The 10,851-nt window shown below is 42.6% G+C and overlaps 1 pseudogene; it reads right to left on the bottom strand.

The window, feature by feature from the left end:
- LOC101573358 overlaps nucleotides 1-9,884 on the bottom strand; it is a 61,458-nt pseudogene extending 51,574 nt beyond the window's left edge.
- Nucleotides 9,885-10,851: the final 967 nt, after the last annotated feature.

The following is a 10,851-nucleotide window of genomic DNA, read 5'->3' as shown; positions in this document are numbered from 1 at the left end:
CCTTCCTTCCTTCCTTCCTTCCTTCCTTCCTTCCTTCCTCTCTCCCTCTCTCCCTTCCTATCTGCCTTCCTGCCTCCCTTACGTCCCTCCCTCTTCCCACCTCCCTCCCTCCTTCCCTTCCTCCCTCCCTCCTTCCCTCTCTCTCCTTCCCTCCCTTCCATCATCTCTCCAGGATTCCCATTTCACAGCAGGGCTCAGCTGGGTATAGGAAGAAATGCTGTGGAAAACCGTTGAGTTAAATGTTCAGCACAGAACGTTTGGCCCTGCACTGAACATTTCTCTTGAATGTTAGTCATAGAAATAAACTACACAATGTGCATTCTTGACACATTTCCATAGTGGCTCCAGAGAGTCACACTGAATGTGTTCCTGAATGTTTTACCCCTCAGTCTTATGCCCAGTTGGTGTCTTTGTACTTAAAGTTGACTGAAATCCTTTTCATGTCCATTCTGTTCCACACACAAAAAGATCAGAACCTCTTTGTCACTTGGTATTGACATCTATTTCTGCTTTCATTTTGTATTTTCCTTTTTCTGTCTTTACTAAAATTACTTTAGCCGTGCAGCCAACCGGCCTTAGCATTGCCTTTGACCCAGACTACTGGAGCAATTTGAAAGAGTAAGCTGTCTTCCATGCTCGAGTCGGATGGTCCAAAAGATGTTTGAACACTGAGGTCCCTGAGTTTCTGTTCCCTTACTGTTTGCAGTATGGCTGGATTTGTGTGTATTATCACATGTAATCCTCCAGCAATCCTATGAAATAAGCATCTAATTACCCCTTTTACATCGAGGTATATGACAGCTTAGAGAGGTTAAATAATAGCTCAAGTTCATAAAGCTACTACATGGGAGACCAGGGATCCCAACTCTTTTTGTCAGCAAATGAAGCTCACACTTACATGAAGCCTTCCAATCTGTGAAGTGATGCCGTAATAATCTTTCTATAAAATGCAAGTGACAGCCAATTATTCTTCTACTGTGAAAACATCGGGCTCTTCGTGTGCTCAGAACTGACAGATATGCATTTCCCCTGGGCCTGCAGCTAGCAGCCTCTGCCCTTCTCTCCCTTACCTTACATTTTCCTGCCCCTGTTCTCCTGGCTTTCCTGTTATGTGGCACACGGTTAGCTTCTGACCACGATAGACCATTTCACTGTCTCCTGCCTTCCTCATATTGCCCTCTCAGCCTGCAGAGCCCCCCTTCCCAGGCTGCCTAAAAGATACCTGGGTGTCAGCGTTAGACTCACAGCCACCTCCTCATCTCCCCCTAAAGACCTCTATCAGTTTTCCCCCAACTTCTTTCCTTCAGCCTCTTTTTTACTTGGTGCAGACTTTTGTGGAAACTAGAATACAGCATTGTACTTCCTGGTATCCAAATCAGTCCAAACTCCTAAACCAGGGCCCAAGCCTTCTTTATTTCTGCATCTGTACTGCTTATTGCAAATTCATAGTAAGTACTTAATCATAGCTACAACCGATGAACTTATTAAGCATCTTCCACATGCTTATGCTGCATGTATTACTCAGTTATATGTGTGTGCCTACACATGTGTTCATATATGTACATTTATGTGCATGTATGTAATAGTACCTCCCTAAAGATAGAGAAAATAGTGCAACTTGCAGAGAACATATATGAAGGCAAGAGCCGGAACTTGAATTCAAGTTTGCCTGAGATCAAAGAAGAGAGGAAAGAATGAAAGAAGGAGGGAAAAGGAAAAGAGAGAGAAAGGAAGAAAATTTGGCTTGTATAACCTCAAATGAACTGAAAGAAATGTCTTGCATGAGATATAGTACTTATATTGCTCTCACTCAAAGATGAGCAGCAGGACCAGCTAGATAGCTCAGCAGATTAAAGTGCCTGCTTAGGCAGGTGCACAGACTAGGGGTTTGATCCCAGGGGTGCTGTGCCAGCCCTACCCTTGGGGCGCACTGAGAGGGCAATTGTGACTGAGCATGGTGGCATGCACCTGTAATCCCAGCACTTGGGAGGCTAAAAACAGGAGGATCACTATGAGTTTGATCTGTGTAGTGAGACCTTGTAGACCTTGTACTAAATACATTTTTTTAAAAAGATGAGCAGCAGGCTGGGGAGACAGCCAATGGGTCTGAGCACCTGCCTGGCAAGCACAAGAACCTGGATGTAAGCCCCGGTACCACATGCTGGGCTAGCCCTGTGCCTAGCTGGCCACTGAAACCAGGCATGGTGACACATACCTGTAATCCCAGTGCTGGGGAGGCTGATATAAGAGGATCACTATGAGTCCAAGCTGTGTAGCAAGACTGTACCAAAGAAATAATTTTGTGTGTGTGTGTATGTTAGGGAAGGGTCGATGGTGTGTTCACAGTCTCACTACTAGATCGGACTCGTAATGATCCGCCTGTTTACAGCCTCCCAAGAGCTGGGATTACAGGTACGTGCCACCATGTCCAGTCTCAATTGCAATCTCAGTGCGCTTCAGGGGTGGGGCCAGTATGGCAGGCCCGAGGATCAAACCCCTGATTCCTACACCTACTTGCAGGTGCTTTAATCCACCAAATAAAAGATTTAAAAAATACTTTAAAAGATGAGCAGCATATTTTTGCAATGAGGACAGCAGATTAGGGTATTCTTTCTTCAAGGCTAAACTGGAGGTGATTTTTTAGGAAAAATTCATAGCAGGCACACCTGTGGCCCCAGGTCCATTGACACAGTTTTGATTCAAGAAACAAAATGGGACGGAAAAGATGAGATCTTTAAAACCAGTCTGATCTCTAGAACTGACTTCCTCCTTTCTTAAGAAGTAAAACCAAATGACTGTGTAGCAAACTAGATAGAAAAAACTTCTTTAACCATAAGGACACTTTATACCACTCTTGGTAAGGAGACCCTCTCAAGTTATTCTGACCTCAGTGTGCCTTGTGCTTCTTGCTAGGAACTTGATTAACACAAACTTTCTCTATAATGCCCAAGAGAAAATACTGAAATGGACAAAACAGAAGAATTGTACATTAAAGCACTACTGGGAAAGCCTGCCATACCCATCACACTGGGAGCCATTTCCAGGTTTTAAAAAGTTGCACAAGAGAACTACCACTACTATTATGCACTACTGGACTATATTGGGTAATTTTGCTGAATTCACACACCTACAATATTTAAATGGCAGTGGAATACCCATCTCTGACAAAACTAAACAAAAAGAGGGGATATAAATGAAGGACCATTTTGTATCTGTATATAAAAATAGGATAGATATACAGCTACTTTCTCTTACTTCAATGAGAAGAAAGATTTATACTAATAGTGTTTGGACAGGATATCATGTCTGCATCTTGTACTATGAATACCTACTACAAAAACAATAATATACAAAGTATTAATTATTGCAATTGTCCTATTAACCTGTTTTGAAACTGTCTCGTTGCTATTTGTTTCTCAATAAAATTAATTTAAAAAATGCTACACAAGAATTTCAGAAAATGGAAAGTTGATGATTCTTGTTGGAAATATTGCATGGTGCACTTGTTTTGCAAAGAAATTTAGCCTACTTAGGCAGAAGCAGGGACCGGGTTTGATCCCCAGAGTGCCATGCTGACCCCACTCCCTGGGGCATGCTGAGATGGTGACAGACTGGTTATGGTGGCACGTGCCTGTAATCCCAAAGCTTTGGGAGGCTGAAAACAGGAGGATTACTATGAGTCTGATCTGTGTAATGAGACCCTGAAGACCCTGTACTAAACACATTTTAAAAGAAAGAAAAGTAATTTGGCAAAGTATGACAAAGGTGTTCCAAACAATCCCAATTTATCCTAGCAGATCCACCTCTAGTTGCAGAAGGAGAAGTGCATGTCCAGAACAGCACCATTTGTTATCCTAAAAAACTGATATGAACATAGCCTAAGTGGAAATAATCAAGCAAGTAAAAATACTAAATCAACTCTATAGGATACCAGTCTTATAAAATTCTGAACCACAGTTGAAAGGAATGAATTAGAGTGAATGTCCACCTTAGCTGCAATCTGGACACTGTAAAGATGAGCCTCCCGAGTAAAAATGTAAGAGGAAAAGGCAAGCTATAGACTGAAACAAGTAGTTCATTCAGTATAACTGATGTAAGTTTTTAAAGCACAGGAATTAGCAGCCTATTTTCCTAACAAATACCACTGCAGATCCTTAGTTCAGAAGGAATCTTCACCAAATCCAAGGCTATAGTACCTACCTTTAAGGGGTGAGGTATAAAAAACTGTTATTCCTTTTTGAAAAATCTGAAACAAAGATTATGAAATGTTTATTTTTGTTAATTTGGGATGATATGTACCTGGAGTTTTGTTGGATTGATGTTTGTTATATTCAACAGATCTGGAAAATTTAAAAATTAAAAAAAAAGTATTTAAGCCTCGCATAAGCAACAAGCTCCATAGGAAACCATACCTGGACATGGGTGATAATAGCTACAAAATGGAATGGGTGTGTGGTGAATGCTAGAAAAATTCGGAGGTGGGAAATACATCCCACCTCACTGGATTGGCCCTGGATTGTCTGCCTGACCGTGCATTATTTAATGAGCACACTGGGGGCACAAGAGGTGACAGACTGCTAGTAAATGACAGAGAAGGAACTTGGGTCATGGGACTCTTCAGTTGTCATTCTGTGATTCTGTGTTTTTTCTCAGAATCAGTCAAGGGAAGAAGATTTGATGAGGCTGCGGTCAGTATGTGTCTCAGTTACTCTTGCTGGGACAAATACCCAACCCTCGAAGAAAGGAAAGGTTTATTTAGCTCATAGTTAGTCGAGGTTTCAGTCCATACTCAGCTGGCTCCAAAGCAGAATGACATGGGACAAAGAGCAAAACAGAAAAGGAAGTGGCAGCAGCTCAGGCAACTAGCTAGCCTCTCTCCCCTCCTTACATTGTAGCACAAATTACGCACCCTGGGAGTAGCGGGTAGCACTCGCACCTGCATTCCCAGCAGTGGATCAAGAATCTTGTACATTCTAAGCATGACCCTACCATTACACATTGCTTTCTTCAGCGCAGTTGCTTTGTTCACAGGTATCAGCATATATATTCAGGGTGAGAGACCTACAAATTAACTGCTATTTTCAAAAACATGCCTTTCATTCTGGTCTTCTAAATACTTACTGCTTGTCGTGACATACCAATTACAGCCATACTGTCTCTCAAGTAAATGTTTGTTTAAAATAAAAGGGTAATAAATGAAAACATGAGACAAAAAAAGATCACAGGACTGTCCTGCTACAAGGCTGTATATTGTTAGATTTCTAAATTTCTGTGTAAAAATAAATAAATGCTTATTCTTTTTTAATTTTTTATCTTTTTAATCTTTTTCTTCATATTCTGGAGGGACTCAAAGTTTAATATATCAATACTTGATGGAAAATACCTGTTCCATGTTATGTCTAAGATGTTTGATATTCAGACAGATAGTGAGGTTAAGCTCAACTGTCTATGTTATAGGGTAATAATATTATTAAGCTTCTCTTCTGGAGGGTTAACAACTTAAGTCTGCAGACCAAAAATTAAAGAAAAAGAAGGGCTACAAGGACAGCCAAGATTTTGGCCCTAGCCTTTCACAGTCAGTAAGGACTCAGGACATAGGTGAATCTGTACTATAATATCCTATAACTCAATCGTGTCCCAAATTTTCTGATCAAGATTATGGGGCCACAGAGGAAAGTGATCGATGATGTGGAGTGTGCCTAAGGAGAGTCACATGGAGAGAAAACATTCTCTCAGGCTTTCACAGAGAGTAAATTGGTCAAGCAATGGCTGTGACTCATCCACATGCCTGACACTGACAAAGGATCTACAAACTGAGATACAGGGTTTCAGGATAAATCCTGAGGGGATTTGACTGACCTTATCAGATACAAAAGTTACATTTCTTGTTATACAGATCTTGCTTTTTCTTGGTCTTAACCATCCAGCAGAAAAGTATGAAAATGAAGTATAAAAAGTAAAGTCATATTAATATGATGAGCTGTAAAATGCTCAAGTCAACAACTTCGGGCATTGACAGTCTTATGGAAAACCCACTACTATTATGGACTATTGGACTATATTTGGATATTTTGCTGAATTCATGCACCTACAGTATTTAAATGCAATGGAATGCTCTTCTCTGAAAAACTAACCAAAAAGGGGGATACAAACCCATGAGTGCTTGAGGCTTTGGGGGACACTAATACATGAACCATAACAGTATAGTTATTGTGGTCAGTGAGCTCCCCAGGTCCTTTTGAGAGAACGGAGCCTGCAGCATGCTGAGGCTGGGCATCTGGCAAAGGGGTGGAGGCTCTAAGGCTGTGGGGCTGGGCTTGGGACCTGAGGCTTGGCTAACTAGGTAGAGGCCAGAGCATGAGGCAGCCAGGAGGGCAGAAGAGCAGCAGCCTGCAGGAAAGCCCTGGAGCCTGAGTCTTTAACATTACTGTAGAGGAATCCCTAGATTGTTAAATTTGGGGTGAACCTGTGTAAATTGTAAAGGCTATGCAAATGGATGAAGCCATTTATTATGTGTCCCAAGCATATAGTATACATGTACTACTAAAAAAATGAGAAGGGCAAGCAGGGTTTGCTTTTAGAAAGGTGTGGCCAGAATGTTCACTGAGAGGGCTGGGCCTATGTGGGTTCCCTTGGTGACCCCATGGCCGCACTCTCTGCCTTTCTGGCCCACAACCATTAGTGCACTGGACTCAGCACACACAGAAGTCACAGACAATCACCTGCCTCATACCCTTGTGGAGCTGGAGTACCAGCCCCAGGTTCAAATTTATTTGATGTGATAGGGACTGTGTTGGGGCTGGAGATATAAATACAGCATCCCTGCTCCAGCCCTGCAGGTCAGAGACTCTGCGTATGGACTGCATCACCTCCAGCGATTCAGCACAAGGCAAGCTGGGCTTGGAAACATCCCCGGGCCTCTGGTTGGAGCTGCTTCATGGGCTTTATAGGCTTTGGCCTCACCTTAAGTGGGGCCGAGATGGAGCAGCTCAGGATGAAAAGAAAAAAGAAAGAAGGAAGGAAGGAAGGAAGGAAGGAAGGAAGGAAGGAAGGAAGGAAGGAAGGAAGGACTGAAGAAGGCAGGCAGGCAGGCAAGCAAGCAAGCAAGCAAGAAAGAAAGATCAAGGAAAGGAAAAACACTTAGTGCTGGCTCAGTAAGAAAATTTGTTGATTTTCCTTTTCCTTTTTGATAGGTTGATGCAAAACGTAAAAAGCTTTTGCTGACCTATTACTTTGCAGTATGTATGCCAAAAGTAAGGAAAATGAGTTAAAAATGAAAATGTCATTCCTGGCCCCTGAAGGGTAATAAATAAATTGTTAAACTATATGGAGTATTTCTGAGCTGAATGACATGTCCCAATCCCCAGATCGCCCTGTCCTTCGTGATTCTTCCCAGCTAGTTGTGAAGAACCCGTGGTTTATAAAGCAATTGGGTCACTAAGGCACTTTCTTTATCTTTGCTCCCTAGGTCAAGTTATTTATTTCTTTAGTCTTTTTGAGTCAGGGTCTCGCTATGCAGTTCAGGCTGGCCTTGAGCTCACTTTGCAGCCCAGGCTAGTCTCGAACTTGCAATGATCCTCCTGCCTCAGTCTCCCAAGTGCTGGAATTACAGGCGTGTGCCAGCACACCCTGCTTATGCTCCATAGTTTAATTTCACCACAAAAATATAAAGGCTGGTGATACAGGAACATGTTCCTTTTCTCCACCCCCAACATGCACACCCCGCAGAGCTGTACATGAGGTTGTCTCACACCGTATATCTCCTCCATCTGCTGTTCTGTAGTCCCTCTATGAACACTGCTTGGTTTGGCTTGGGTGTCTTTTGTGAGGTTTGTTTTCTCCTGCCCACTTCCTGTTCCCATCTCTTCATCATCAGCCATAAAACAAGACTGTGTCCCAAGCTATAAATGGACAGGAATCTCAAGATCCAGTGTCAATAGTCACTGTCCCATCTGAGAGTGGCTGGCAAGCCTACTAAAGAGTCTTCACACCTAAACCAGGGGAGGAGAACCAACCTGAGTTATGATGCGTCTTGGGAACTCACAAAGAAGTGAGACATCTAAGCTAAAAGGCCAAAGGAAAATGTCTAAAGGCTCTGATGTGATGAGCAGCGGTGGAACCTAAGGAGTTACTCAAAAATGGAGGAGGCAGGACCACCAGTCTGGATGGCCCATCTTTTCTAAAGCAGGACACTAACTAGACAGTGTGGACAACTGTAGCCCCTCAGAGGACCAAAGAGTGAAAGCTAGTAAGTCAGGTGCTAGCCTAGCTTGAGTCTCCAGTACTTTAAGTAACAAAGCAGAATGGGACTTGGGACACCAAGCCAGGGACAGCTGTATGGGCTGGGACATGACTTGGGCTAGGCTGGTGACAGAAGGGTACAGATCTTATCCTTGGCACAAGGCCTTGAAGCTTGTGGATGCCAGACTAACTCCAGACCCCTTAAGTAGCTATAGACTGAGCTGGCCAACACCTGCCTGCCTGTCTCAGGAACTTTTCCAGTAAGGAACTGCAGCGGTAAGTCTCCAGAGTAAAAATCCTCAGAGAGAAGCCCAAGGAGCAAGGCAAGTTTGACCGTAATGGTTCTTCAAACCTGATGAGTCTCTTTCGCAGAACAGAAAACAAATCTGTGGAGATAAGGCTAAATATGCCTAAACTAGGTAAATATAATAATGATCTTCAAAACAGCTTATATATAAAAGGCAAAAGGAGACTCCCCTTCACTGATCACTTTACACTGGACCTATGAAATTGCCACTTTTGTGCATAAAATATTTACTGAATCTTAGCAACTTCATGTGATTCAGTGTTAGGAAATATTCTACAAGATTTGGACATGTGAACCCTTTTAGTACAAAATACATTGACCATTTCCAGTTGTCAATAAATTAAATTTCATGCCTGTTTCATTTCTTCTATTGTAAAATGAAGATACCAAGCCACACTACTCCTGCTCCATCAGAATTTACTTACAACGTTACAATAATAACCAATCACTGGAAAAGAACATAGAGATAAAGCACTGTCCTGCTAATAGTACACATTGAATGCTATCATTACATTTCTGGGTGTCTTCAAATTAAAATTTGTGCTAGTGGAAACAAAACATCAAGGTTGCCTCATTTCACCCCCTTTTCTAGGTTATTGCCAGCTAAGTTTCCAGGCGTTCTTCCTGACGGGAGAAGGCCAAACACTTTGAGATGTCAGTCAAACCCGCCTCTAACCCTAGTGGCTTTTGGGGGATCTTGTAGCCAGCTCTCCTGGACACTCTACAGCCTTATTTCAACTTCTTGTACCTAAAGGACATCGGTACCAGACCTGACAGAGATTCCTATAATCCCAGTACTCTGGAAGGCTAAGGCAAAAGGATCACAAGTTCAAGTCCCGTCTGGGGAACTTAGCAAAAACTCAGAAAGTAAAAAAGAGATGTAGCTCAGTGCAAAGGTCATAGGCATGGGCTAAATGTAAGAAGGGGTAAAGGCTAATAATAATAATAATAATAATAATAATAATAATAACCTTGAGCTCTCCAGGCCTGGAGAAAAATATCCCTTCCAAGCAGGTCCAAATTCCCTTCTCACTGGCTTTATTCCCAGTTTAAGCATACCCTAGGTCTTCACAAAGGCACTTAGGGGCTGTGGCCCACTGATGCTTGCTATGAAAGACTCCAAGCTGAGCAAGCTGGTCACTGAGCTCTTCAGACAATCTGCTTCCCTGCCTCTGGTCTTTTCCACTTCCTCTGAGGAAACCACTAGCCATTTTAAGGGTGCCATAAACTTTTAGTTGAGTAACAACTTAGTTACCATGTCAGCAAAGCCAAACTTCCCAAGGATAGCCACATCAGGTCGGAATTTCCTTAGGTCAGCCAGGAACACCAGAGCCATCGTCACGTACCCTGCTGCAGACGGAGCAGGAAGTGACCAAGCACATGCCGGGCAGAGCTCCTTCCATTCCTGAATTATTAGTCCCTGTCATACACAGGAAGGGAGCTCAGTCCAGGCTGGGGAGAAAAGTGGTGAATCAAGCCAGAGAATTAGGAAGCAGTTTAGATATAGAGAACTCGCCAAGCAACACTAACTCCTCTGTGGACACATAGAACTCACACTCGGACTCACACACACACTTGTCATCTGACCTCATCACAGCACAATTAAAGCTTTACCCATATTCCAACAAGTAAGCAAGGAATGAGATTTCAGTTATTCTGAAACAAATAAAGCCCAGTCCATGCTCCCTGCCTCTACAAAGCCAATTCAAATGTCCTGATCCAGCAGTAGTTTTCTTTCCTCACAGCCCTGCTCCTTCTCTTCTGCTTTAACATAACATGCCTGGCATGTGCTTGGTCATTTCCTGCTCTGTCTGCAGCAGGGTATGTGACAATGGCTCTGGTGTTCCTAGTTGACCTAAAGAATAGTAGCATACATGAGGCTTAGATACATCAGTCCCTTTTCTTCCTCCTTACCTTTACTTTGTTTTTGTATTGGGCATTGAACTCAGGGCTTTGCACTTGCCAGGCAGGCACTTAACTTATGCTGTTGAGCCATCTCCCGGGCCCTTGCTTGCCTTGACTTCTGACATTCCTCATAACCTAGAAAATATCTGGCTTCTCTATCCAAATCTATTGCAAATAAATGCATAAATATTTATCCAATACAGGAGGAAGCTGTTGGATTAAGATTCAGGAACGTAGCAATATGCAAAAGAGACCAAAGTTTATGATTTTAGAGTAAGTTTCTGTTCCCTTTGTGACTACTTTCATCTCTATCTCATAGAAAAAAAAAAAAACAATACTCATATCATTTATTTGGCAACTAATATACTTCATTTTTTTCACTCTTGTTGACAGTTAAT

Source organism: Octodon degus, unplaced genomic scaffold (assembly GCF_000260255.1).
Source record: "Octodon degus isolate 3935 unplaced genomic scaffold, OctDeg1.0 scaffold00001, whole genome shotgun sequence".
In the NCBI taxonomy this organism is placed as follows: Eukaryota; Metazoa; Chordata; class Mammalia; order Rodentia; family Octodontidae; genus Octodon; species Octodon degus.
The sequence above is the reverse complement of the archived record's forward strand: the minus strand, read 5'-3'. Positions and strand labels throughout refer to the sequence as shown.